Below are 27749 nucleotides of genomic sequence, written 5' to 3'. Positions count from 1 at the left end.
ACGTCACTTTAATTGACTGTGTGTGGGGGAAAACGTTGTTTTATGTCTTGTAAAAAACGACCAAAAAAAATTGAAGCATGCTTCAATTTTATGTGTCGTTTTTCAAAAGTGCACTTTTTACTTCACAGAAATTGACCGTGTGTAGCAAAAAACGTCGTTTTCTAAGACGTTTTTTCATCCACGCATGCCCAGAAGCTACTTATGAAGCAAGCTTCAATGGTAAAACGTGGTGGAACGTAACCTCACTTTGCAAGATCATTGTGAGAAAACGATGGTGTGTAGGCAACTTCGTCTTTGAAAATTGAAGTTTCAAAAACGTCATTTTTTACTTCACAGAAAGTGTCGTTTTTTTTCATCACATAAAGTGTTGGTGTGTACGCGGCATAAGAATTACAGGCCTACAATATAAAACGCCAAATTTCCATTTAAAATAATGGTACCGCTTTCAGCAAACAAAATCTGACAGCCAGACTCCACAGCCTTAATAAAATAGAACTTCACTTTCTAGCTATCATTTTTTATTTTATTTTTGTAGCCTTCTATCTACACAAACACCACACTCAAGGTGCAACATACACCATATCTAAAACTCTCTCCAGTGTACCCTGAGACCATTTGTCCCGCCTGTCATGATAGAAGCATAGGGACAGCAATAGGGATTGCTGAACCTGCATATTAAAATGCTTGTAGCCCACACTGGAAGAACAAGTGCAAGACAATGAAAATATGGAGGCCATGTGTCAATGGATATACTCTATAGGTGTTTGTAAGGAGAGTTGCAAGCAATGTTGCTATCAACTGCAACTTCTGATCATATAACAAGTATCTTCAGTACTTATCTCATCCAAGAATGTTTCTCAACTGGTTGGAAAATCTCCTTGCGAACAAGCCCAATTTTTTTCTTCTGCTGTTGGGGGAGAATCATAGTGGACCCAGAAGGTCAGCAGACTCATTCATGGATGGGAAGATAACTCATCATAATTAATTTTTGCCATGATCCTCTAAAATATCTTCCCATCTATGACCACCCTATTGCTTTTCTAAAAGGCATTATGTACCTCTGATAAATATTGTTTTCAATATAATTATGTAGTGTCACTGACAACAACCCTTTTTTAATTATTTTGTCAAATATAATCCCTAGGGAAAATTTTGTCATAATACTCACACTTTGACAAAATTATTTTCAGTAACCCCCTATATACATTAGCGTAACTATTGCCTTAGCAGACTATGCCCCATGCTATAGGGCCCAAAAGCACAGGGGTCCAGATATGTCTGGCTACACTAAATCCCTTTGAATTAAATGAATGTATGCAAAATGTATAAGTATTATTATTATTGTACAGGATTTACCATATATTGCACCAACAGTTTGTGCAGTCCTTTACAAAATAAAGAGATAGTACAGTTACAATGAAAAGTGGGCACAATTAAGGAGCCCAGAACATGGGATTGTGGCCGCCACGTTTGTTTATAACTTTTTTTTTTTTTTAAGCTTAATTAAAAAAAAAGAGCGGACTTGTCACAAGGCAGCTAGGCGGGAAACACGTTTTCCATAGGTGCTGGGGGTCTATATAAACCCCTGTTCTGACAGACCCGCTCACAATTGTCCTGATGCGGCTTGGCTGAGCTCCCCTACCCTCCCACCCTTGTCGCTGGCACCATTATGTGGTTATGTCACCCTTGGATCAAAGGGGGACTTTGGTTTTATGAATTGATTCATCTACTGTATAGCTTGAGTTCTATGACTGAGCGAGTTTAGAGTTTGTTTTTAAAAAATGTTGAATATAATTGTATTTATTTATTGATTGTTATTTGAATAAAGACAAGAGGGTTACCTTACTATGTAATTTCTCAATTTAAGTTTTCTGGCATTTACTTATTATACAGTATTTCATAGTACATTATCCTTAATTACTAGTGTAAAAAGGGTCAAATCCCTATGTAATTTAACATGGTTTAAAATTTAGATCTAAGCAAACCAAATAAAAAAAAAAAAAATGCAGGTAAAAGCACAGAAGATCAGGGGGTAGATTCAGGTACCTGTGTTTTATGTTACGGCGGCGCAGCGTATTGTATTTACGCTACACCGCCGTAACTTACAGGAGCAAGTGCTGTATTCACAAAGCACTTGCTCCGTAAGTCGCGGCGACGTAGCGTAAATGGGGCCGGCGTAAGCGCGCGTAATTCAAATGTGGAATGGGGGCGTGTTTTATGTAAATGTATGATGACCTGACGTGATTGGCATGCGCCGTCCGTGTACATATCCCAGTGTGCATTGCTTCCAAGTACGGCGCAACGACGTATTGTTTTCGACGTGAACGTAAATTACGTCCAGCCCTATTCGCGAACGACTTACGCAAACAACGTAAAAAATTCGAATTTCGAAGTGGAAAAAAACGACTACCATACTTAACATTGGCTGCGCTTCCTAATAGCAGGAGCAATGTTACGCCGAAAAAGCCTTGCTTTCCATTAACAATTTTGTATTGACTTGCAGTGTGCTCAGGATTCACACTCCAGAAACTGTCAATAGCCTAGCAAAGCCTCCCTTTCATCTTGTCACAGGCCTCTTCTCTTCAGGGAATTTGAAATTGTAATCTGTGTTGGTCTAGATAAGTTAAGCTGGCCAAACACTATTTATTTTCTTTCGTTTACCCTGTGGATTGAATGAAAAAAAAAAAAAAGACCTGATTCCCCTAGCCATACACTAGGACAATGACTGCCTATTGTGTTCTGACAGCGGGGACACTTACCGACTGTCATAATACACTAACCAGTGCTGTCAGCTATAGCCTGCCATACTGATCGCTCGGGAAAAACCCGACAGGCTGGTTGTACAGAAGTATATCGTTCGTTCGACTTCTGAACAACCAGCCTTGCCCAAACTTTGAAATCCAAATTGGACCGGTCCCCTGCCGAACTGGACACATTTTGATCCATGTATGACCACCCTTAATCTGATGATCCGATCTTTTATGAAAGTATTTCTAAAGTTAAAGCAGAGCTCCAGGCTCCTTCAGAAAAAAATGAAAAGTCGGCAGCTACAAATACTGTAGCTGTGACTTTTAGCCCTGGTTCACACTGGGCTGCGGGAGTGAAGCCGTGCGAGTTCAGCTGAACTCGCACGATTTCACTCCCGCCGGCAGTCCCGATTTCGGCCGCGATTTAAGAGACATCTGTGCAGGTTTCTGCACAGATGTCTATGTAAATCGCGGCCCGAAATCGCAAAAAGTAGTACAAGAACTACTTTTTGAAATCGGTGCAGCGCCGCAGATGCGGCGTCGCACCGATTAGGACGGCGCCATTGCCGACAATTGGCGGCATTTGAGATGCGATTTCACATGTGAAATCGCATCTCAAATCGAATGAAATCGCACCCAGTGTGAACCTGGGCTAAATATTAAGACACTTACCTGTCCACAAATCCAGTGGTGTCTTCACCCGAGCTGAGTTTTCAATCAGGTGCTGCCGCCGCAATCTCTGCTAAGGGAAACCGGCAGTGAAGCATTGCAACTTCACAGCCGGTTTCCTACTACGTGAAGTCCGCTGTGCTTTTTGAATCGCACGGCAGCGGGGGAAGGAGTAGGTGGGCCAAATTTTGCGGATGAGTTTGCAGCAGCGAAATTGGCCAAAAGTGGGAGCGGGTATCTGTCGACGCCAGGTACTCGCTCCCCTGTGAAAGGTGCCAAATGTGGCAGCGGAGGGTGAAGCTCCACTTTAATACATTTGTTTTGGTCTTGCATAGTGTAGAGAGATTACAAACCCCTCAGGTTTTTGTTTCCCATTCAAAAAATGTACCTTCACTTCCTGCCCTGTAGACATAACAGGGAGTGAGAAAAAATCTCTCCTAAGTAGGGTAATTGACTATTAGGCAGTTTATAGCAGGCTCTGATTGGGGCCCTGATGTAAAGGGGGGACTTTTATGTGCTCAAGTTTCTTTTGAATTTCTTTAGAATCATACCAACTATGGACAATTTGCACAGTATATGAGGCTCTCAAACTAAAAAGTTCATAGACCCTTGTCATACAGTTTAGGTCCACTTAAGCCAATTAACATATTTAAAACTGAAACATTCTCATTTTATGAGAAGTTTAACTGTTAAAGAAAACCAGTAGTTGGTAGACTATGTTAACAGCTGTTAACAATAATTTAACTAGCTCTGTTTAATCTTTTACGACTGTCAGCATTTATCTCATTCCAGCTTATTTTCCCAGGATAGGGCTGGAATGTTGCACAGAACCTTTTTTGTTTAGAGACACTCACACACCTCTTCAGGAAATGTGTTTTTCGTAAATCGCATGTTTTCAAGAAGCTGGCTGTAGATTTCAGCTTTGGAATGGTTTAGATGGATTGTTCTCAGTTACGTTTAACTTTCCTTATAAAGTAAACGTAGATTGAAGCTTTTTTTATATATATATATATAAAGTAGGCTCATTTAGATTTATTTTTTTAAGCTTTTTTTCCACTAAAAATAACACAATGATGCCGTGTGGAAACTCTTCTGTCAAAATCTCTGTAGCCAAAGTGATAATGGGTACACTCAAAGAAGTCCATTTCAATAACCTTTGCAAGTGAAAGAAAGCTTTTTTTTTTCCCCTAGAATGCTAGGCTTCATTGTTTCCGAACTGAAAGCTCAGTTCCTGATCTGGATGTTAACTACAAAGTATGAATGAGTTATGCTAACACGTATCCAAGTTGTTCTCACCCAGACACAAAAGTAAAGGATTCTTACAATGTATTCAAAGGACAGATCAAAGTATTTTTCAACCCAAGCTAAAGAGAATTCGTTAATGGTACCCAACCAAATAAAACGGTATGCCGGTGACAAAGAACTCTGTAGAAGTAAAAGTCTCATCAGCATCTACAGGACAAATCCTCAGGTCACTATGCTGTCTTTATGGATTTAAATCATCTGTCAAAATTCCTTCACAGCCTCAGAAATATTATAAATCTACAGAATGTGCAATATTAATGTTTTCCCTGTGAGTAACAAAAATAAAAGTTGTGAAATGTTCTTTACTTCCCAGAAGTACGCTTTAGCCAGTATGTTCAACCTCGTTTTTGCCTGTGTATTAGTGACCTTGTGGTTGGAGTGACCCTCTGATTCAGAGAATCTTCCTTGCGTTTTTAAGAAGTAGCTAATCACATGATATAGACTATTACTGGATCATTATTTCTCATAATAAAAAAAGAAGATAAAAAAAAAATCTTCTTCTATAGTGAACTTTAAAGAGTCTATTGTAGCTAATATATTAAAATATATAAAAGGATAGCATAAAAACATCCACAGTGTATGAGCTATATCAATCGAATGCTATAAAACAGCGCAATTTCTTTTGGCGCTGAGTGGTGTAAACCTATAGGCCTTGTTTTACACCCTCCCCTTTTTTGTATTGAAATATATGTTTAGTGAAAGTTTTTTTTTTTTTTTTTTAAATCAGCACATGGATGCTACTTACAGTTAATGTGTAGTGTCCCTTGCCCTTGCTGACTAAGGTTATGATTGAAATCTTGATTCCCGATACCCCCCAACCCCACCCCCACAGCACTGGTGAAGTGGAGAGTTATTACTAGCTAAGGGTCCTGTTTTTTTTACCTCATCCAGAGTGGTGACTATGCCAACTCTTTCCATCAACCTCCTCCATTTACAGAAGCTGTATTATAGCTCCCATCATTGAAACAAGATCTATGAAAGGAGCATGAATGAAAGCTCTGCCTCTTACATTTATAGATTGTGTTTCATTCATGAAAGCTAAATTTCAGCTACACTATATTACCAAAAGTATTGAGATGCCGGCCTTTACATGCTCGGGAATTTCAATGGCATTTTAGTCCGTAGGATTAAATATTGAGTTGGCCCACCCTTTGCAGCTATAACAGCTTCAACTCTTCTGGGAAGGCTGTCCACAAGGTTTAGGAATGTGTCTATGGGAATGTTTGATCCTTCTTCCAGAAGCACATTTGTAAGGTCAGTCACTGGTGGTAAAGAGAAGGCATGGCTCGCAGTCTCTGCTCTAATTTATCCCAAAAGTGTTCTATCGGTTGAGGTCAGGACTCTGTGCAGGCAAGTCAAGATCCCCCACCCCAAACTCGCTCATCCATGTCTTTATGGACCTTCATGCTTGCCCATTTTACAGGTATAGCTATGTAAAACATTAAAAATATGTGTCTATACTGTTTAAAATCCAGTAATACACTGTCGCACCTTGCTCTGCACATGCTCAGTTGTTCTCTATTTTTTGCCACTGTGGTGAAAATGTAGAGACCGATATGTTGACAGCCTAAAGATTTACTGCTGCTCAGGGGCTCTGGACAAAATGGCAGCCTCCAGCAAGAAAAAACAGGAGCAATGCTGGAGGCAATTTGCAGCACACACTAAATTTGGTATCAAAATTGTTAATGTATGTTCCTTGCTAAAGAACATTATTTTTTATCATGTTGTTATGGGTAAAATTCCACTTTAAAGGGGTGCTTCACCCTAAAAACTACTTTTTCTTATTCCACTTCCCCCCCACATTACAATCCGATTAAGGCTCTTATTATTTTTTTCATGCTGTACATACCTTAGTACAGCATATTCACCCGTGCATCCGGGTTGCAAGTCCCGCGGGAGTGGGCGTTCCTCACATGTGTGTGATTGACGTTTTGCCCAAAAACGAGCTCCCCCCCCGTCGCGTAAGCCGCGTCACGGTTGGCGAAAGGAGCCGAACCCAACCCTTTCGCCAATCGTGATGCGGCTTACGCGACGGGGGGAGCTCGTTTTTGGGCAAAACGTCAATCACACACATGTGAGGAACGCCCACTCCCGCGGGACTCGCAACCCGGATGCACGGGTGAATATGCTGTACTAAGGTATGTACAGCATGAAAAAAATAATAAGAGCCTTAATCGGATTGTAATGTGGGGGGGAAGTGGAATAAGAAAAAGTAGTTTTTAGGGTGAACCACCGCTTTAAGAGTGTAGGTAATCTAAAATATGGCATAAAGCAGAAATTGAGCTTTGTGACAGTTGGAGACTGATGACAAGTTGTGCAAGCTGGTCAGAGACTGTGCAGACTGTCAAGTTTTGTGACACAGTTGGAGACTGCAGACATAACTGCGGCCACTTATAGAGATAACAACCCTTTTATAAGTTACTGCTTTCACATTTGATGTTTCCCATAGCCTCATATCTTGTTCCATAGTATACTCAAGCCTTTCTCAACCATTTTAAGAAGCCATGAATAAAATGTTCAGGCCTCAGGAAAACCTATGAAAACATTTTCTGCTCTACAGTTCACAGGAAATTGGTGAATTGTAGATGTTATAATAAGGAAAATTATAATTAATACAATTTACACTAACACAAACAGCTTATTGGAGCTTAGTGAAAGTACTAACAGTGCAATAATACTCAGCAAAAAGGTGTTTATGTTAATGGTAAAGAGGAGCTCTAGGCCCCCCAAAAAAATAAAAATTAGCAGAACGTCTGGCTCAGATCGCAGCGGAAGTGGGGACGGGTATTTGTCAAAACCAGATACCTGCTCCCCCCAAAAAGTGCCAAATGTGCCAGTGGGGGGGGGGGGGGTGCAAACAAGCAGAACTTCCCCTTTTGGGTGGAGTTCTGCTTTAACCCCCCTGACGGTAAACCCGAGCGCGACTCGGGGCTGGTTTTTTATGTTACTATCGGTTAGTCCGAGTCGCGCTCGGGGTGAATGTGCAGAGAGCGCAGCGGTGTTCCTTACCTTGTCCAGGCGATCCAGCGATGATCTATCATTGCTGTGATCGCCGCCGAGACACACACCGCGCCGTCCATCAGTCATCTGACTTCCTGGTTCCGTTCCCTGCACCGCAATGGTGCATGGGAACGGAACTGGGAGGGAAATTCAAATGTTGCACCAACACAAACACATAAAAAGGTGGTGATACAATGTAATCTGAGAGGATTACACTGTATCACTTTGAAAACTGACACAGTGCCCTTTCATTGCCCCTTGCCATTGTCATTGCTGACATATAAAACCTTATAAACCATATAAAAAATGGCATCAAAAAAGCGCTGTCCTCCAAATGCGCTTTTGGACCAGCTGAGCGACAGCGATAGCGGCAGCGACACGGAGTTGCTCGCAGATCAGAGCGACAGTGAATCATATGGAGATTTATCATCTGGATCTGACACTGACACTGATATAGAAAGTGACGCCGCAGATGATCCCGCACCTGACCTGAGTGATGTGCGCACTTGGTGCCCTATAGACAGTGATGCGGACCAGACAGCGCCCCCGAGGTTCCGATTTACTGGATCTCCTGGGATGAAGGTAAATGTGGAGGCCGACAACCCTATGGCGTATTTGAAACTCTTTTTATCTGAGGAGGTCATTTTACAAATTGTGACGGAGACCAATCGCTACCACGATCAGCAATCTGCTACGCTGCGTGGCAGATTTTCCAGGTCCAGAAAATGGGAACCGGTCACCGAGGAGGACATTTGGAATTTTTTGGGACTCATCATCCTTCAGGGGGTGGTGGGCAAACCGCTCCAGAAGTGGTACTGGACCACCAATAAGATGCTGGCCACTCCGTTTTTTGGCACTGTGATGTCCGAGTATCGCTTTTCACTAATAATGAAAAACCTGCACTTCGCCAACAACGAAGAATTTGACGAGGCCACACATCCTGCGCCAAAGCTGAAAAAAATCTGGGAGGTGTGCCAGATGATTGTTGCCAACTTTCAGCGGACCTATGTGCCAGAAAGGGACGTAAGTGTGGACGAAAGTCTGATGGCCTACAAGGGACGCCTGAGTTGGATCCAATATATTGCGTCCAAAAGAGCGCGCTTTGGGATAAAATTTTACATGCTATGTGAATCATCCACCGGCTATATATGGAATTCGGTAATTTACACCGGGAAAGGTACCAAATTCAATCCCAGGTACAGCCGCTATGGGATGGCCACGTCTTCTGTCCTGTCACTGCTGGACCCATTGCTGAACCAGGGATACTGCGTGACAACAGACAATTTTTACACGTCACCAGAACTTTATGAGGTTTTGCTCCTCAATAAAACGGACGGGTATGGTACCGTGAGGCCAAACCGGCGTGACATGCCATCTACGTTTGGCAAGAAAAAAATAAAAAAAGGAGAGATGGTTGCCTTTCAAAAGGGCAAAATGATGGCAATGCGCTGGCGAGACAAAAAGGACGTGTGTCTCATGAGCACCGTGCACAGCACCTCCACTGCCATGGTCCGCACAAAATACGGAAACGAAGTGCTGAAACCACAAGTCGTGATCGACTATAACCACACAATGGGAGGTGTCGACCGAGCCGATCAGGCGATGACTTTTTACCCGGCGATGCGAAAACAACAAAAGAAGTACTATAAAAAGATTTTTAGGCATCTCCTTGAACAATGTCTTTGGAACGCCTATATCCTTTACAAAGAAAACACGAACATACCTCTTGTTCATTCGGACTTTATATGGAAGTTGGCTGAGCAGATCTTTATCAATCACCCGACGGCATCAGTGTCTGCTAACAGACACGGACGACGCTCTGTTGACGTTGGGAATCCAGAGCGCCTGACAGGTCGTCATTTTTTGGAACCTGTACCGCCAACCGCACGAAAGTTAGCGCCTACCAGGATGTGCGTCGTTTGCTGCGCCAAGAGGGATGAAAATGGGAAAAAAGTCCGAAAAGAATCAAGGTACTATTGCCCAGATTGCAATGTCGGACTTTGTCTATTTCCTTGCTTCAAAGTGTTTCACACTATGGATGTGTATTGAATTTCTTTCTTTGACTAATTTCTTTATTTTTCATTGCTTTGTTGAATAAAATTATATTATTGATTAATTATAATTCATGTGTTTTGTGTTTCAAATTTATCACATCTGGAATGTCTACTAGAGTCTTGTTTTGGTCAGGTTTAAGTAAGTAATTACTAAGAATTGCAGGCCTATAATACATATCACCAAATTTCCATGAAAAAAAATGTACCGCTTTTGGTACGTAATTCCAGACAGAATCATACCGCCAGGGAGGTTAAGTTGAACACTCTTTTACCTGTACACACCAACTCCACTCCTGCTTTTTCTCTCTCTTATTCATTTTATTCCTACTAAATTCTTCATTTTTTTCATCCCAAATGTTATTCTTCTGCTACTTTTACTCTCACCACTACCAGCCCTGCTGTGGTGACAGCTGAGATTGTTCTCAGAACAGGAGAGAACTACTGTCTGTAAGATTCCTCTTGCACCTATCCTGTTCTTTATCCTCTTATCACTGTTTTCTCCTTTTTCTACGGTAACCCTACCAAACAGTGGAGAGTCCATCCACTCTGGCTCCATTATGCAGATAATTTTTTCTTCATTACTCTACTCAGCCAGCGACTGAGAATCGAGCACCCGGGAGCTCTGCTATCTATGTGGTGTATGGGTAGTAGCACTGACTTTTCTGTTTATACTTTGACCTGCATTGCTGACAGTACGTGTTTGTTCTTCACCAATCCTGTTTCCTCTCCTTTGTCATAGCTGAGAGATCCCATGGACCATCATTGTTTACAATAATACCGCGTACACATGATTGGTCAAACCGATGAGAACGGTCTGATGGACCGTTTTCATCGGACCAAACCGATCGTGTGTGGGCCCCATCGGTTATTTATCCATCAGTTAAAAAAATTCAGTCTTGTTTTAAATTTAACCGATGGATACCTAACCGATAGAAAAAAAAATATCGTTTGTAGGCACGTCCATCGGTTAAAAATCCACGCATGCTCAGAATCAAGTCGACGCATGCTTGGAAGCATTGAACTTCGTTTTTTTCAGCACGTTGTTGTGTTTTATGTCACCGCGTTCTGACACAATAGTTTTTTTAACTGATGGTGTGTAGGCACGACTGACCATCAGTCAGCTTCATCGGTTAACTGATGAAAGTGGTCCATCAGACCGTTTTCATCGGATGGACCGATCGTGTGTACAGGGCATAAGAGTTTTCTACATATGACAAATACCTGTTAACACAGTCTGAGCGTTCACCCTCCCCCCCCTTCCATCCCTCCTTTGAACACCCACTCTGAAACAATGCAGAAATTATATAAAAGTCACTATTGGAGGTGACTCGCCCCTGAGGAGCTCTCATGGAACTCTAGTGTTTGACAACATCCTGGTTGAGAAACTCTGGTCTACCCTGTTCTTAGCCCTTGCCCAGCCTCCACACCAGCAATGTAACCCCACTGCTGCCCACTCCAGCAGCATTGAAGGAAACAAGAACAATCAATTGATAGATATGGAAAAATGCTAGCTAGTCTTGAAGGAACAGAGTGGAGCAGTTAAGCATTGGAAACAATTATGGGGCCTGTGTGTATCATATTTGTTAACTAGTAGGGCAGTGTAGAGCTTACAATCCCTTCTGGCTGTAGTATGTGACTGGGGCTTGCAAGCAGAAGCTGGGCAGTTTAGTGCATCACAGAGCGACTGCATACCTACATCCTTTTGGAAGGGGGCAGAGACACAAATCACTGTGGGAAATGCTTACCACTTGAATTTGAACATTGAGCAATGCGATTGAATTTGGAAAATGTGCCCTGTACATGACCCATACTGACAGTGTTTTGTTCTGGGTGTTGACTGGACCTGTTTCTACATTTAAAAAGAGAAGAAAAAACATACTCTGTTTGCTGCCCATAGCACATCAGTTATTTTGAAAGGTTAACTGAGGAGAGGTGGACTCGCACACAGAGGTCATGGATGTCCACTGGACGAACAATATAGACTGAAATGTACAATTCTTCATCCCTTTAAGAAATGTATTATAAGAACTGGAACAAATATATTAAAGATACAACCACACTCCTGTCTAGTCTGTTATTGATGGCAATGCAGCCCATTTGCGCTGTACTTGCAACAATTTTTGTAGCATATATGATTACTACTGAGAGCTTCCAAGTGCTCTCAAGTGTTTGGCATTGCCTGACTTCAGCCATCACTTGCAACTATCTTCTGTGCTGGAAAATGTCTGTCACTGCTTAGGATAGCAGTCACTTTCTTGTAGAAAAAATACTTCTCTTTTCCCATTTGCTGCACCCAAAGTTCAGCAGATTCAGGGATGAAAGATGGAAGGTGTCACACGATCTGAGGACTGGAACACTTTGGACAATAAAAGTCGGTCTAGGTGCAGGGGGGGGGTGGCGTCAGTGTCAGAGTCGCAGGATCTAAGGAGCTACCTGGTCTTCACCAGAGTCACTGTAGGTGTGGATGTTGAGCTGCAAGTCAGCCCCCGGGTAGAGGTTTTCTAAGGCCGGCGATACGCGGTTCCTGCTGATTTTGAACCAGTAATGGGCAGGTTGAATGTACCAAATTAATTGATCAATCAGCTTGGGTACAACCATCCTGTCGTATTCTCTTGCGATTATCGCTAGCGGCTGCTAGCCGCCGGAGAAGACAATTGCTGCTTCCCCTGTCAACACCCGTGATTGCAGGAAAGGAAATTTGCACTGTGTATGGCGAGCCCAACACACCTGTGTAGGCACAGTGCCAGCAGATAGCACACAGGATTGGTTCAGGGTACACGCAGGATACAAGGACCAAAGGAAAGACTATGGCATCTATCAAGGAGAGACACTGAGGGAGGACACAGAAAACAAGCACAAAGCACAGGAGAGCGGGGAAAGCTGGGCAATAGTGCAGAGAAAGATGATCACAGCAAAACGACAAGAAGCAATGCTGTGGATAGCGCCCACAGCAACAGAAAATGAAGGGATATACTGACAGAAACCAAAGGAAATACAAGAGCGCAGCCAGAGGAAGAACACTGAGAACAGCAACAAGAACGAACAAACACATATAGCTAGATTCAGGTACATGTGTTTATCTTTATGTGGCGTAGCGTATCGTATTTACGCTACGCCGCCGTGAGTCAGAGAGGCAAGTGCTGTATTCACAAAGCACTTGCCTCCTAAGTTACGGCGGCGTAGCGTAAATGGGGCTGGCGTAAGCGCGCCTAATTCAAATGAGGATGAGGGGGCGTGTTTTATGTAAATGGATGGTGACCCGACGTGCGCCGTCCATGTACATATCCCAGTGTGCATTGCTTCAAAGTACACCACAAGGACGTATTGGTTTCGACGTGAACGTAAATTACGTCCAGCCCCATTCACGGAAGACTTACGCAAACAACGTAAAAATTTCAAATTTCTACGCGGGAACAACGGCCATACTTAACATTGGCTAGGCCACCTAGGGGGCAGCTTTATCTTTACGCCGGCGTACCTCTTACGGAAACGGCGTATCTTTACTGCGACGGGTGCACGTATGTTCGTGAATCGGCGTATCTAGTCATTTACACATTCTACGCCAAACTTAACGGAAGCGCCACCTAGCGGCCAGCGGAAAAATTGCTCCCTAAGATACGACGGCGTAGGAGACTTACGCCGCTCGTATCTTTGCCTAATTTAAGTGTATCTGGTTTCCAGAATACGCTTAAATTTAGGACGACGTAGATTCAGAGTTACGTCGGCATATCTACTGATACGCCGGCGTAAAGCTTTCTGAATCCAGCTAATAGAATGCAAGAGTTCTGAAGGAACAGCAAACGCTAGAGGAACAGTGAGGTCCAGCTTCAGCATGGAGACACATTGCTCGAACACTAACCCACAGGTGCAAAGGCTTAATACTACCTAGGTTCAGGGTGGATTGGCAGGAACGTGAGCAGCTCGGACAGGGCCCAGATCAATGTACACGGACCTGTGACAGAACGTACAGTAAGTGAACAATGAAAGGAACATGGGCAGATGTGCTAGCACACTTCTGCCATCTAAGGATGAACTCAAATTAGGTGTTTTAACTGTGTCCAGGCATGGTTCACCCCGTTAGTGCCTGGGCACAGTTAAGAATACCATGTCAGGGACCAGCTAAAAGAGAAGGTCTGGGGCATGATTGACTTGGAGTGCAGTATGGCTGGCATCAGTGTGAGCGCAAATTATCCAAAGACAGAACACTTCTTAGATCACTGTGGTCTGGCTGCTAGAGGTAATAACGTAAGCATAACCAGGAACTTCACTTTTTTCAAACACTGTGTGATGAGCAGGGGAGTAGGGACAAAATATATTCATAGACTGTATACATTTTTAACTCCAAAAAGTACCTTCCGTTGTTCTCATTCTCCTCCCAATCTCCAAATTCCTTATTTTTCTTTTTTTTTTTGCTGCTGTAATCCAACTTCCTGCTAGATGACTAGTGACTACATTCATTCCCCCTATTCACACAGTATGAGGAAATAACATAGCCATCCTCTCCTGCTTGCTTCCGAAATGCACTAGCTATCTATATCTATGGGATGTGTAGTGTGCATAGAGCAGTACACATGAGCACTAACATGCACTGCTCATTCCAAACAAATGGTAGTGAAGGGGAAATGAAGAGGTTCAGAAACCCATAGCAGATGTTACACGGAGACAGAAATAACACAGTAAGAACAAATTTAATGAAAAATAGATTGCAGGACTATTAAGTAGTGGATGTGCATGGATTATTTTAGAGAACAAGGATATCGTTTAGTGTCACTTTAAAAACGAATCTACAAAACCTTCCCTAAAGCCAAAAAAGTGCCTTCATACAGCGGGGACAGAAAAATTGCCCTCTTCACTAATATTCTTTTATTAATAAAGTGCAGTCCTCTGTATTTTGTCCCACACCCAGCACATGGCAGATCTGCACCCCACTACATGAGGTCTAAACCAGGGGCGGACTGACAACTCATGGGGCCCCCGGGCAATAGAAGATTATGGGGCCCCTGGGCTTACAGATGGCCACCATGCCAGGAGGCAGGGCAGCTAAAATCTCGGGATTTTCACATCAAAAGCATGTCAGTTTTCGGACATATCAGGGACAGATGTATATCTAATGTTCTCTCTTGTTGTAGCATGGCACAATTGGATACATCCTTTCCGTGTACCATTGACTAGCGACCTCTGCTGGGTCACTTGTTTTACAGAGAGCTGCCTTCACTACATGCCTAAGGATCGGTTCACACGTGTCCAACCGCAGTTTTAGCACAATTTTAAAAAGGTGTTTTGTTTACTTGTTCCGATGCGATTCAGGTGCAAATTTTTACTCACCCCTAAACCAGAATGAAAAACACACAGGACTATTTATAAATGCACCACGGCCGGCCCGCAGATATGTGAACCGACTACATAGAGAAGGCTGACAGTTCACATATCATGCGAATTGGATGCGATTCCAAATGCTTTAAATTTGCATATATCTATATATATATATATATATAAGGTCAAACAGTAAAAAGCACAACTAATTTTAATAAATTCCGTTTGTTATTTACTCACAAAACAATCTCTAGAGTAACCAGTGTGTTTTGAGAGCTTGCCAGTCCCTCTGCATCAGGGCTTGTTGTACAGTAGCTGCAGAATAAAAGTCTAACGCACTGGACCAGGATTAAATGGTTAATAATATTTAATGACATATGTATAAAGCTCATTCAGAGCCCCAGTCAGAAACAACAATTAACTGGACCTATAAAACTTAGTTGGCGCTTCTACTTTTTGACCGTCTTTTCTGCATCTTCCTTGTAGCACGGGAAGCGATCTTTTGTGTAGCATCTGATAACAGGTCCCCTCTCACAGTATAGCATCTGTTAGAAATTCTGTATATAGCCTTACAGAAAAGACAGTGGACACTCCACATGGGCTTTGCTGCTTAACTGCAGACAGGAAAGAGGAACTTTAAAATAGAGAAAAGACATAGGCCGGGATTCAGAAAGGACTTACGCCGACGTATCTATTGATACGCCGCGTAAGTCCACGGATGCGCCGTCGTATCTATGCGCCGTATTCTTGAAACAAGATACGCCTATATTCTGGCTCCATCCGACCGACGTAAGTCTCCTACGCCGTCGTATCTTGGGCGCATATTTAGGCTGGCCGCAAGGGGCGCTTCCATTGATTTAAGCGTCGAATGTGTAAATGAGCAAGATACGCCGATTCACGAACGTACTTACGCCCGTCGCAGTAATCTACACCGTTTACGTGAGGCGTACGTCCGGTGTAAGTTTACCCCTCATAAAACAGGGGTAAGTCATGTTAAGGTATGGACGTCGGAAACGTCGAAACAGCCGTCGTATTTTACGTTGTTTACGTAAGTCGTACGTGAATGGGGCTGAGCGTAGGTTACGTTCACGTCGTAGGCATTTAGCCGGCGTATCTTAGGGAATATATGCAACGTGATTCTGAGCATGCCCACGCATGCGCGCGCATGTGCCGTTCGTTAGGCCCTTCATTTGCTTGGGGTCACGGTTAATTTACATGTAGCACGCCCACTACCTTCCTACTTTGAATTAGGCGGGCTTACGCCGGCCAATTTACGTTATGCTGGCGTAAATATGGGAGCGAGTGCTTTGTGAAAACTCAGCTTGCCTCTCAATGTTACGTCGGCGTAGCACATATGAGATGCGCTACGCCGGCACAAAGATGCGCCGATGTACCTGAATCCCGGCCAGAGAGTTTAACCATAGATGCAGCTAAAAACGTATAAACACTACGATCTCTTGGCTGAAGAATATATCTGTTTTGAACACTGATATTGATGTAGTTGTTGTACACAACAGCAACATGGCTTCTGTATTTTGTTTAGTATCGTGTTACCCATGTGTGATCCTTCTCATAAAAAGGCACCTTTGGTAGGGTTGTATTAATTCTGTCATATGCATTTCTTGTATACTGTATGTATCAGCATAACTGCTTACAGTATTGAAAATGTAATAGTAACACCAATGTAATCAATACCAGTTGTTGATGGCTTTTAATAGTAACAACAACAAAAAAACATAAAAAACAAACATGTGCATTGTTAACCACTAAAGTGAACTTTTAACTGCTTTAAATTGGCAAATCAGTCAATTATCGTAATCATTCTGGAAGTCACGTTGTGTCAAGTAAGCAGAAACGAGTTCCAAATTTCCACTAACGGAATGAATTGTGTGTATTCAATACTGTTCTCTAGAAGAAAAGGGAATTCTTTCCAGCTTAGAGAAACTTGTCAACACAACATAACAGCACAAAGTCTCTCCTCACCAGGTTGGTGCAGAAGCTGTGCTACAGACAGGAAAATACATGTTTTGTATTTCTCCTCATTATTTGGATTTGGATTTGATAGTTATTTGAAACTGCCAAAGTATACTTGCATTCAAAATTGAATTCTTAGAGCATGTTTTTGTTCAGGAACAGCTTGTTTTCATGTTAAAGTGAAAAAATATTGGTAAAAGCATGGCAGCTTAGTGGTCAGCGCTGCTTCATTCAAAGCACTGTTGACCAAAAATTTGAAACTTTTAGTTTATATTAGCGAAAAACATTTCAGGTATATTAAAACAAACGCTGTGTAAAGTATTATTTTCCTAAAAAAACAAAAACAAGAGCCTGATTAGAAAAGATTGCGTCCTTCCAGAAGATATAAAGCTGCACCCCTGCTTCCTGTGGCTGAGGCTGTATTTAGTGCTCCCAAAACGCCCCTGCCCATTGGAATGAATGGGAGTGCTTCGGAAGTGCTGCAACAGGGCAGTTTTTTTCTAACCCCTTCTTTGGGGTTAAAAGCGCCCTGCTGGTAGCTGAAAAGCACAGCGTAAACAGCGCTAAAGCACAGCTAAAATAAACGCCGCTTTAGCACTAATGCGGTCGTGACCCCAGTGTAAAAGGGGTCTAAGGCACCAAGTGAGTTTAATTACCACCTTAATCAGCCACAGAACCTGTGTAATTCAGATGTGTTCCTTTTTAAAGGGATGAGGTGGCAACCCTAGTCTAAGGGGACATGCCAGACCTCTGTATTAAGGCCACTGTCCATCTCATCAGCTGCTAGCAGGAGACAGGCTTCCCTACTAGGGTTGTATCAGCCTTAAAAAAAAAAAAAAAGACTTAACACACCTTTTATTTTGATGCACTTGGAATGTATTTAGCTGATTTAAACTGAAGATACACTTGAGCTTTCCTATAGGGTTTCCTTCTATTCAGTGTAGAAATGTTAATAAGTATGTTCAATAAATTATTGGGCTTATCACAATTTTATTAATCTTAAAGTGTTTCCAGCTGAATTGCCATAACACCTACTTTACATACAGTGGATATAAAAAGTCTACACACCCCTGTTAAATTGTCAGGTTTATGTAAAAAAAATGAGACAAAGATAAATAATTTCAGAACTTTTTCCACCTTAAAGCAGAGCTCCACCCTAAAGTGGAACTTCCGCTCATCGGATTCCTCCCCCCTCTCCGGTGCCACAATAGTCCGGCCGCGGCAGTGACGTCACCACAGGGTTCCCTCCTCCTCCCCTGGCCACCGGACTAATAGGAGAAAGGAACGGGGCCTCGCGCATGCGCAGTAGGGTTCCCGGCGTGAAGCCGAATGGCTACACTGCTGGGTTCCCTTACCCGCAATGGCGGCGGCTTCACGCCGGGAACCCTACTACTGACATCGCTGGACTCCAGGATAGGTAAGTGTCCATTTATTAAAAGCCAGCAGCTGCAGTATGTGTAGTTGCTGGCTTTTAATTTTTTTTCCCCCAGACCTCCTCTTTAACCTCCCTGGCGGTATGATTCTGTCTGGAATTACGTACCAAAAGCGGTACAATTATTTTGCAAGGAAATTTGGCGTTTTATACTGTAGGCCTGTAATTTTTAGGAATAACTCACTTAAATCTGACCAAACAAGAATCTTGTAGGCATCCCGGGTATGACATTTTTTTAAAAAACAAAATTATAAATTATAATATGATAAATAATTATAAATAATTATAACAAATAATAATATAATTATAATAAAAATTATTCAATAATGTAATCAACTCAAAATCACTGAAATTTGCTCAGTTGCAGAATTGTCGCTGTCATTATTATTTTTTTTATGACGAATTTCCCCACAAATCGCTATCGCACAATTCTGCAAGTGATTATAATTTATTATCGCTGTTTTCTAGCTGATCTAAAACCATTTTTGACATAAAGGGACACTTTTGGACAATCTACAGTTTGCAGGCAGAAAGAACAGTTTTTATTATATAAAAGTACATGTAGGGCACTGGGCAGACCACTAGGGACAAGGGGTGTGTGTATTTTTTACATACAGTACTGTAATCTTATAGATTACAGTATACTGTATGTATTGTGCTTGTTTACTTTTTTGAATTTGGCGCCGTTCTCCGTCCCCGTAACATCGCAGGGAACGGAGATCGGCGGCACACGGGAGACTGTGAATCGAGCGAGGAGGATCCGCTCGCTCACACAGCGGGGTGGCATCGCTGGATCCAGGGACAAGGTGAGTAACTTGCCTGTGGATCCAGCGAGAAGGTAAGCCGCGCCGCTGCACACTCTGCACGTCCAGCCCGAGCGTGACTCGGGGATACCGATCCTAACATTGAAAACCAACCCCGAGTCACGCTCGGGTTTACCGCCAAGGGGGTTAAGGCCTCATGCAAACTGGACGTCTTTGGACATTTTTACAGCAGCTGTTCTTGGCTTCAGACATTTTTTTCTACAGTCAATAAACTCCCATGTTATCCTATGTGTCCATGCACACATAGGCTGTTATCAACTGTTTTTTGGCTGCAGTGTTTTTTTGGCTTTAAAAACCCCCTAAAACTAGTGGGTTCTGAGGGGAGTTTTTTTTAGCTGTTTTCAGTTGTAAAAATGCTCTAACATCAAAAAAACGCTGATAAACACTCAAAAACGCAGCTCACCAGCATTTTTAACCTATAAAACGCTATGGCAAAACGTTAAAAAAACATTGAAAAACTCACTGCAAAGCTACTGGCGTTTTTGTAATGTTATTATAAACAAACTGAAATCTTTTAGGGGGGGGGTAAAAATAAAAAAATAAAATAACGTGGTTGCATAAGTGTGCACACCCTCTTATAACTGGGGATGTAGCGTGTTCAGAATTAAGCACTCAAGCCCTGTACACAGGGCTTGTTTTTCCTGACAAAATTCTTGGCAAGAATCTGTTGCCGTACGAATGTACAGACACTCCATTCAAAAAAGCTGCAGTTCTTTTGACTGGCAAGAACGCGGTGACGTCATCGCGTACAACGAGCATGCGCTCGTCACATTCGACATATAAAGTGCCTTTTATTAACCCCAAATAAAGTTCAGCTGTTCTAGTAGGTCTTTCCTGACATTTCCTTTGTCGCATCCTACAGCAAAAGCCATGGTCCGCAGAGAGCTTCCAAAGATCTCATTGTTAAAAGGTATCAGTCAGGAGAAGGTTACAAAAGAATTTCCAAGGCATTAGATATACCATGGAACACAGTGAAGACAGTCATCATCAAGTGGAGAAAATATGGCACAACAGTGATATTACCAAGAAGTGGACGTCCCTCCAAAATTGATGAAAAGACAAGAGGAAAACTGGTCAGGGAGGCTGCCAAGAGGCCTACAGCAACATTAAAGGAGCTGTAGGAATATCTGGCAAGTACTGGCTGTGTGGTACATGTGACAACAATCTCCCTTATTCTTCATATGTCTGGGCTATGGGGTAGAGTGGCAAGACAGAATCTTTTTCTCACAAAGAAAAACATCCAAGCCCAGATGAATTTTGCAAAAACACATCTGAAGTTTCCCATGTGGAAAAATGTGTTATGGTCTGATGAAACCAAGGTTGAACTTTTTGGCCATAATTTCAAAAGATATGTTTGGCTCAAAAACAACACTACACATCACCAAAAGAACACCACACCAACAGTGAAGCATGGGGGGGGGGGGGGATCAACATCATGCTTTGGGGCTGTTTTTCTTCAGCTGGAAAAGGGGCATTATTCAAGGTAGAGGGAATTATGAGCAGTTCCAAATACCAGTCTATATTGGCACAAAACCTTCAGGCTTTTGCTAGAAAGCTGAACATGAAGAGGAACCATATTATTATTATTTTTTACTCCCCGCCACCCTTAAACATCCTGTACAACCACTTTTACCTACAGGTAAGCCTAGATTAAGGCCCCGTACACACGATAGAATCTATCCGCAGATAAATCCCATCGAATGGGTTTCTGCGGATAGATTCTATGGTGTGTACACTCCGGCGGATATTTATCCGCGGATATTTCCGAATTCCAGCAGATAAATATTTGTCGACATGCACAGAATATCTATCTGCTGGAATCGGATCCCACGGATGGATCCGCTCGTCTGTACAGACTCACCGGATCCATCCGTCCAAAGGGATTCCCCACACGCGTCGTAATGATTTGACGCATGCGTGGAATTCCTTATATGACAGCGTCGCGCCCGTCGCCGCGTCATAATAGCGGCGACGGCGCGACACGTCAACGCCAGAGGATTTCAGCGCGGATTTCAATGCGATGGTGTGTACACGCCATCGCATAGAAATCTGCTGAAATCCTCGAGAGGATTTATCCGCGGATACGGTCCGCTGGACCGTATCTGCGGATAAATCCTCTCGTGTGTATGGGGCCTAAGGCTTACCTTAATCGTGCCATTTCTAAAGGAGGTCATAAGCGTATATTGATTGATTTGCGCAAAAGTTATAGCGTCTACAAAATAAGGGATAGTTTTATGGCATTCTTTTTTTTTTTTACTAGGCGGCGATCATCGATTTTTATCAGGACTGCAACTTTATGGCAGACACATCGGACACTTTAGGGGTTAAGTGTGTCCTAGGGAGTGATTCTAACTGTTAGGGGGCGTGGCTACAAGTGACACGTCACTGATTGCTGATGAGAGGGAGCAGACGATCAGTGACAGTGTCACTAGGCAGAACAGGGAGATGCATGTTTACACTTGCCTCTGCCCGTTCTGCAGCTCTGTGACCCGATCGCGGGACATCGTTGGACATCGAGTCCCACGGGCATGGTCACGGGGATCGCGGCAGGGGCGCGCATGCGCCCGGCATGGCTAGCATTTCAAAGTGATGTGCTGTGCTGGCAGTTCTCATTATCAGTTGTAAACTAGATTTCAACACTGTTCTAACAAAGGATTTAAGATCTTGAGGCATGAATCCTGCATTAATATTATTGAGAGGAAGAATAGCCAGCCCATACTTTATCCCTCAGGAACTGTTCAGAATAGCTTAAAGTCCTGTGTATAATCATGTTTCAAAGAAACCACTAGAAAGGTGAAAAATGGTCCTGTACCTAGCAGGCTACTAAATCCTCCTTTCCCAATATTGCCACCTTGGAGACGAACTACAAAGTACTTACCAGGTGGTATCTGGTCTCCGTCAGGATTGCCAAATACCTACCACACCCCTCACCTCATTGTTTTCCACAATGTAATGAGCCATGCACACACCTCCACATTTGGTGGGAATGCCCTGTAGTGCGCACCTTCTGATCAGAGGTTTTTGCAATACTTTCACCATACCCTTACTGCCGGACCCAACTTTAGCTCTCCTGAACAACAAACCTGTGGCTTTGACCGCCAATTCAAGCTCCTTCTTCACATCACCACGGCAGCCAAACAGACCATTTCTCCGGGCTAGAAATCTCCATTCCTATGATGCATACTCGCTACAAAACACAGAGTTACCGGGTACTGATTCATGCTAAACTAGAAGCTGTCCTATTGGACAAAGTGCATATATTTGAAAAGCTCTTGAGACCCTGGGTTACCCATTATCTACCCCATGGATTTGATGATACCCTACTGCTCCCCTAATTCTCTACGCATAGACTCTCTGTTCTAACCCTGATTTGATTATTGATAGATATGTGCATTCCCGTTCGTACGAATGTTATTTTCGTACGAAAAGGTTCATTTTTGTACACGCGGAATAATGTGTACATACGAAAAAATTAAAGCACCAAAATACGAAAACGACGGGATTACGAATGAGCCACATAACGAACAACTGCAAATACGAACGAACGATCTGACGAAAATACGACAAAACGAAAACGGCAAAAGAACGAAAATGACATCTATAACAAAAGATTTGCATTCTGTATTTTGTTTGAATCCTTTTTCTGTTCGTATTTTCAGTCGTATGTTCATATGACATCTATAACAAAAGATTTGCATTCTGTATTTTGAATTCCTTTTTTTCTGTTTGTATTTTGGATTCAAAATACAGAATGCAAATCTTTTGTTATAGATGTCATATGAACATACGACTGAAAATACCAAAAGAAAAAGGATTCAAAATACAGAATGCAAATCTTTTGTTATAGATGTCATTTTCGTTTTTTTTTTAATGGGCAGTGAGTGTAGTTAGTTAGTGAAGCAGCTTCTTTTTTGTGCTGAGTAGTACAGTAAAGCCAAATAAACTTTTCTGTGGATTTTCATCTGAAGGGAGATCAGTTGGCCAGACTTTTGAACCCAAAAATGGTTTTCTGATGGAGTTTAAAAACGAACAAATTTTCTGAGAACGAACGGAAAATGATTGTTTTTATGTTTATTGTTAAAAAAGTCTGGCCAAGTGTATGGGGCCAAACAATAGTTAATATGGATGAGCCGCATGTTGAAAGTGCCGCGAATCCCACAATATATTTACGAAAGTACAAAATGACGAAAATCCTTTTTCTGTTCGTATTTTCAGTCGCATGTTCATATGACATCTATAACAAATTGTTATAGATGTCATATGAACATACGACTGAAAATACGAACAGAAAAAGGAATTCAAAATACAGAATGCAAATCATTGACGAAAATTCACGAAAATTATTGTCTAACAAGTAACGAACATGAATTAAACAGAATAACGAACCATTCCGCATGTACGAAAATAAAACGGTAACGAAAATACGAAACGATCGGAATACGAAAAACGAACGGGAACGAACAGGAAAACGGGCGTCTTACGAACGGGCGTCTTACGAAAAACGAACAAAAAAAAACAGCCGGGCCGATATACTGAAGTGAGCGAGCAGATGAGATCATCTCTCACCGCCTGCATCGCCGCTCTTCCCCGCTCACAGCACAGCAAATTACCGATACACTGCTGGAGGTGAGGCAGGGGAGCAGAGAGATGAGATCATCTCTCACCGTGCCCCCCATTACCGCTGCTCTCCCTCACTAGTCACTACCCACTACTCCAGGCTTGCCTCTGAAATAATGCACATACCTGTGCTGCCACCACTGCAGTGACAATCTTCATGTGGTGGCAGGTGACAATCCACATCTGGTGGCAAATGACAAGCTGCATCTGATGGCAGGTGACGCGGCACATGACAACCTGAATCTGGTGGCAGGTAATGTGGCAAGGGACAAAATGCATCTGGTGACAGGCAATGTCGCAAGTGACCCTTCGCATCTGGTGGCAGGCAACGTGGCAAGTGGCAAAATGCATCTGGTGGCAGGCAACGTGGCAAGTGACAAGCTGCATATGAAGGCAGGCGACGTGGCAAGTGACTCTCTGGCACATTCTGTGTTATGGTGAGTTGAACTATTTCATTGTCTATTACAATGTAATAATGCAAATAATGCGCTACCACCATATCAATCATCACTAACACCAGCTATTGCCCTCGAAAAGCCACATACCGGGCCTTGGCACAATTTTCTTCAACAACGCTGGTTCCCGGTGCCAAAAAGGTTGGGGACCATTGCTCTAGATTGCTTTCCCAAGAAGAATATTTACAGCTGGTTTAGAGCTACCATAAAATCATTATTTCAGTGGGAAGCTGTTTGAACACCTAAGCACACACATTGACTGAAACATGTTTGAACTGTAATGCAAGCTGATTAGACTCAGAACAACTGGGACTAAACTAGAAAGCAACAGTTATTAGCTGATTGGCAAAAAAAAATATTGCAAATTTGAAATACACACACATGCATATCTGAAAATATGCCAGCTTAGAGAATCGAAGAATACTACAGTAGCAGTACAGGCAAATTCTACCTAAAAATATTTCCAAATTAAGTAGGTAGTAATGTGTCACTCCTTTGGAATCCACAAATAAATTGGACCTTTACTCCTAAGAACTACTTTTTCTCCTTGCATTCCTTTTGTCCTTTTTTTTTTTTTTTATTGTTTACATTTTTATTTTATTTTTTTCACTATGGCCCTGTTGTTGTTGCCATCCTGGCCTAGACAAAAATGAAATGTCAGGCTCCTGGAATATCCCCATCATACATCCCAGGAAACTGCAGGAGACAGGACTCACAGTGGCCAGCATGCATCATCAGGGGCCAGTTGCTTGAACACAGAATAGGTAGCTGGGTTTCCAGTGACATCAGAGTGGAAGATGGCAGCACAGGACCCAAACTATTGCACTTGGGTAACAGATCGTTACGGGTCAATGCAGGATTTGCTGGGCAGGTGTGTATGTGATTCAAGGACAACCCTAAATAACGGATAAAAGGGATAACAAATAGTCCAGGGGGAGTGAAATTCTTCTTTAATACAATTATGGTGATTTGTGGAATCCTTGAAAGAATCTTAGGTTTTGGCTAACAATATTTTTTTTTCCTTTTACTTTAATTAGGATAGGGAGGGGTTGAAGCTTCCCCATTCTCATTGGGAAATTTTACATCGCTTCCTGTTCATGACCTGCAATAGAAAGTGAGAGGAAATCTATACAAAGAGAAGAGAATCCCCACTTATGCCCTGTACACACGATCGGTCCATCCAATGAAAACTGTCTGATGGATTTTTCCATCAGATATCCGATGAAGCTGACTGATGGTCAGTCGTGCCTACACACCATCAGTTAAAAAAACGATCGTGTCAGAACGCGGTGACGTAAAACACAACGACGTGCTGAAAAAAATTAAGTTCAATGCTTCCAAGCATGCGTCGACTTGATTCTGAGCATGCGTGGATTTTTAACCGATGGACGTGCCTACAAACAATCGTTTTTTTTCTATCAGTTAGGTATCCATCGGTTAAATTTAAAACAAGATTGCTTTTTTTTTAACCTATGGATAAATAACTGATGGGGCCCACACACGATCGGTTTGGTCCAATGAAAACGGCCCATCAGACCGTTCTCATCGGTTTGACCGATCGTGTGTACGCGGCATTAGTTGTCACCAGAATAGGTGCCCCATTGGAAGATGTACCCTTTATTCCTGATCTGTTGGCAACTGTAAAATCTTGGGTTTCCCATCACTTTCTGCCCTGGTGACTATGGTCACCTGGATAAACAAAATTAAAAACTTGCAGGAATTTTAATACTTTCTTAAAAATGAAGAAAACAAGTTTTGGCAATACGTACAAGAAAACAGTTTGCGTTTATGTACTAGCAGCTGTGGAGTTTCTGGGTGAGGTTTACCTTTTAGAAATAAACCCTACACTTTTTAGGGAACTCTAAAGTGTTTTGGATTAACATTAACGGGTACTTTACGTAGGACTGGTCACTTGAGAGGTAAATATTAATAATGCTCACCTTCATGTCCCTGATCAGCTGGTTTAAATTCCCATTCTGTACACGATTTGTCTGCCTCCTCCTTCCTTTACTGGGCTTGGATCCAACAGTTCTATGCAGGATCTCAAACACTTGTCAAGAGGAAGAAGCTGTCTGACGAGTCCTGGAAATATACAAGTTTAAATGCAAGTTTGAGAATCCTGAAATACACATTCCAGAAATGTATTAAAGTGCTAGGGTATATCGATATTACATAATCACGCCTTCGTCCCATTGAAATATTGTAAAGAAAAGGGAGGCTGTGGTGGACTATAATGGCATCGTAAATCTACATCTCACGATACATAGGGAGTGATCAGATCATCCTAATTGGAACTGTGCTATTTAAAAAGATATTATGAGACACACATTTTCATTTTCTCCTAAATGAAACTTCTGCTTAAATCCGATATTTATCACACAATGCTTTGTGTTACATGTAGTGACTGCATATACAGTATAATACGGTATGTTACACAAACAAAGCACTGCATGTTGAATATCTGACTAAGGCCCTCTACATACACTGGGCATTAAGACCAAGTGTATGAGGCTCTGGCACCATTCATCCCTGTCCAGCCACAGCAGCTGTTGGCCTCTCATAGAGTTTAACAGGCTGCTGGCGGTGGTGCTAGAGGGTACACCTGCGCCTTCCACCTGCATCTAAATGCCAAAGTCCCATGCACAGTGTACTGTACATGGGACCTTAGACTGACAGTTCACATAACAGACTGTGAATATGTTAAGTGTGGCTCATGTCTTTGGAAATGGTACAGTTCCAATTAGGGTGATTTCTTAACTGCCTGGGGCAAAGACAGCTGTCCCTTGAAGAAAAAGCTGAAGCAGCACAGTGGATAAGTGGTTAGCACTTCCACCTAGCAGCACTAGGGTTAGAATCCCAACCACGGCACTACCTGCCTGGGGTTTGCATGCTCTTCCTGTGCCGGTGGGTTAGCTCCAGGTACTCCGGTTTCCTCCCACACGACAAAGACATGCCGGTAGGTTAATTAGCTCCTGTCAAAATTGGTCCTAGTACGTGTATGTATGAATGTGAGCTAGGGACTTTAGATTGTAAGCTCCTTGGGGACAGGGGCTGATGTGAATGTACAATATACTGTATATGTATAGCGCTGTGTAATTTGATGGCACTATATAAGTACCTGTAAGGCCTCGTACACACGAGGGGACATGTCCGATGAAAACGGTCCGCGGACCGGTTTCATCGGACATATCCGCTCGGAGATTTCGGTCTGATGGTTGTACACACCATCAAACCGAAATCCACGCGGACAGGATACGCTGTGACGTGGCTGCGCCGTCGCCGCGACGATGACGCTGCGACGTGCGCGACCCTGGAAGGTCAATGCTTCCACGCATGCGTCGAATCACTTTGACGCATTC

General features: G+C 42.7%; 1 protein-coding gene across 3 annotated transcripts in view; it reads right to left on the bottom strand.

Moving 5' to 3' along the window:
- The window catches only part of LPAR1 (lysophosphatidic acid receptor 1), a 218065-nt gene that overhangs the window by 109717 nt on the left and 80599 nt on the right, over window positions 1-27749 (bottom strand). For 2 of the 3 annotated variants that reach the window (XM_040360623.1, XM_040360583.1), the window contains exon 2: window positions 26331-26472. The exons of the other annotated variant lie outside the window; for it this stretch is intronic. The gene's annotated coding sequence lies outside the window, so the exon portion shown is untranslated. The remainder of the gene's footprint in view (window positions 1-26330; window positions 26473-27749) is intronic. 3 annotated transcript variants of the gene reach the window in all.

This window comes from Rana temporaria, chromosome 1 (genome assembly GCF_905171775.1).
Source record: "Rana temporaria chromosome 1, aRanTem1.1, whole genome shotgun sequence".
In the NCBI taxonomy this organism is placed as follows: Eukaryota; Metazoa; Chordata; class Amphibia; order Anura; family Ranidae; genus Rana; species Rana temporaria.
Note: the sequence above shows the minus strand (reverse complement) of the source record. Positions and strands in the feature narration are given on the sequence as shown.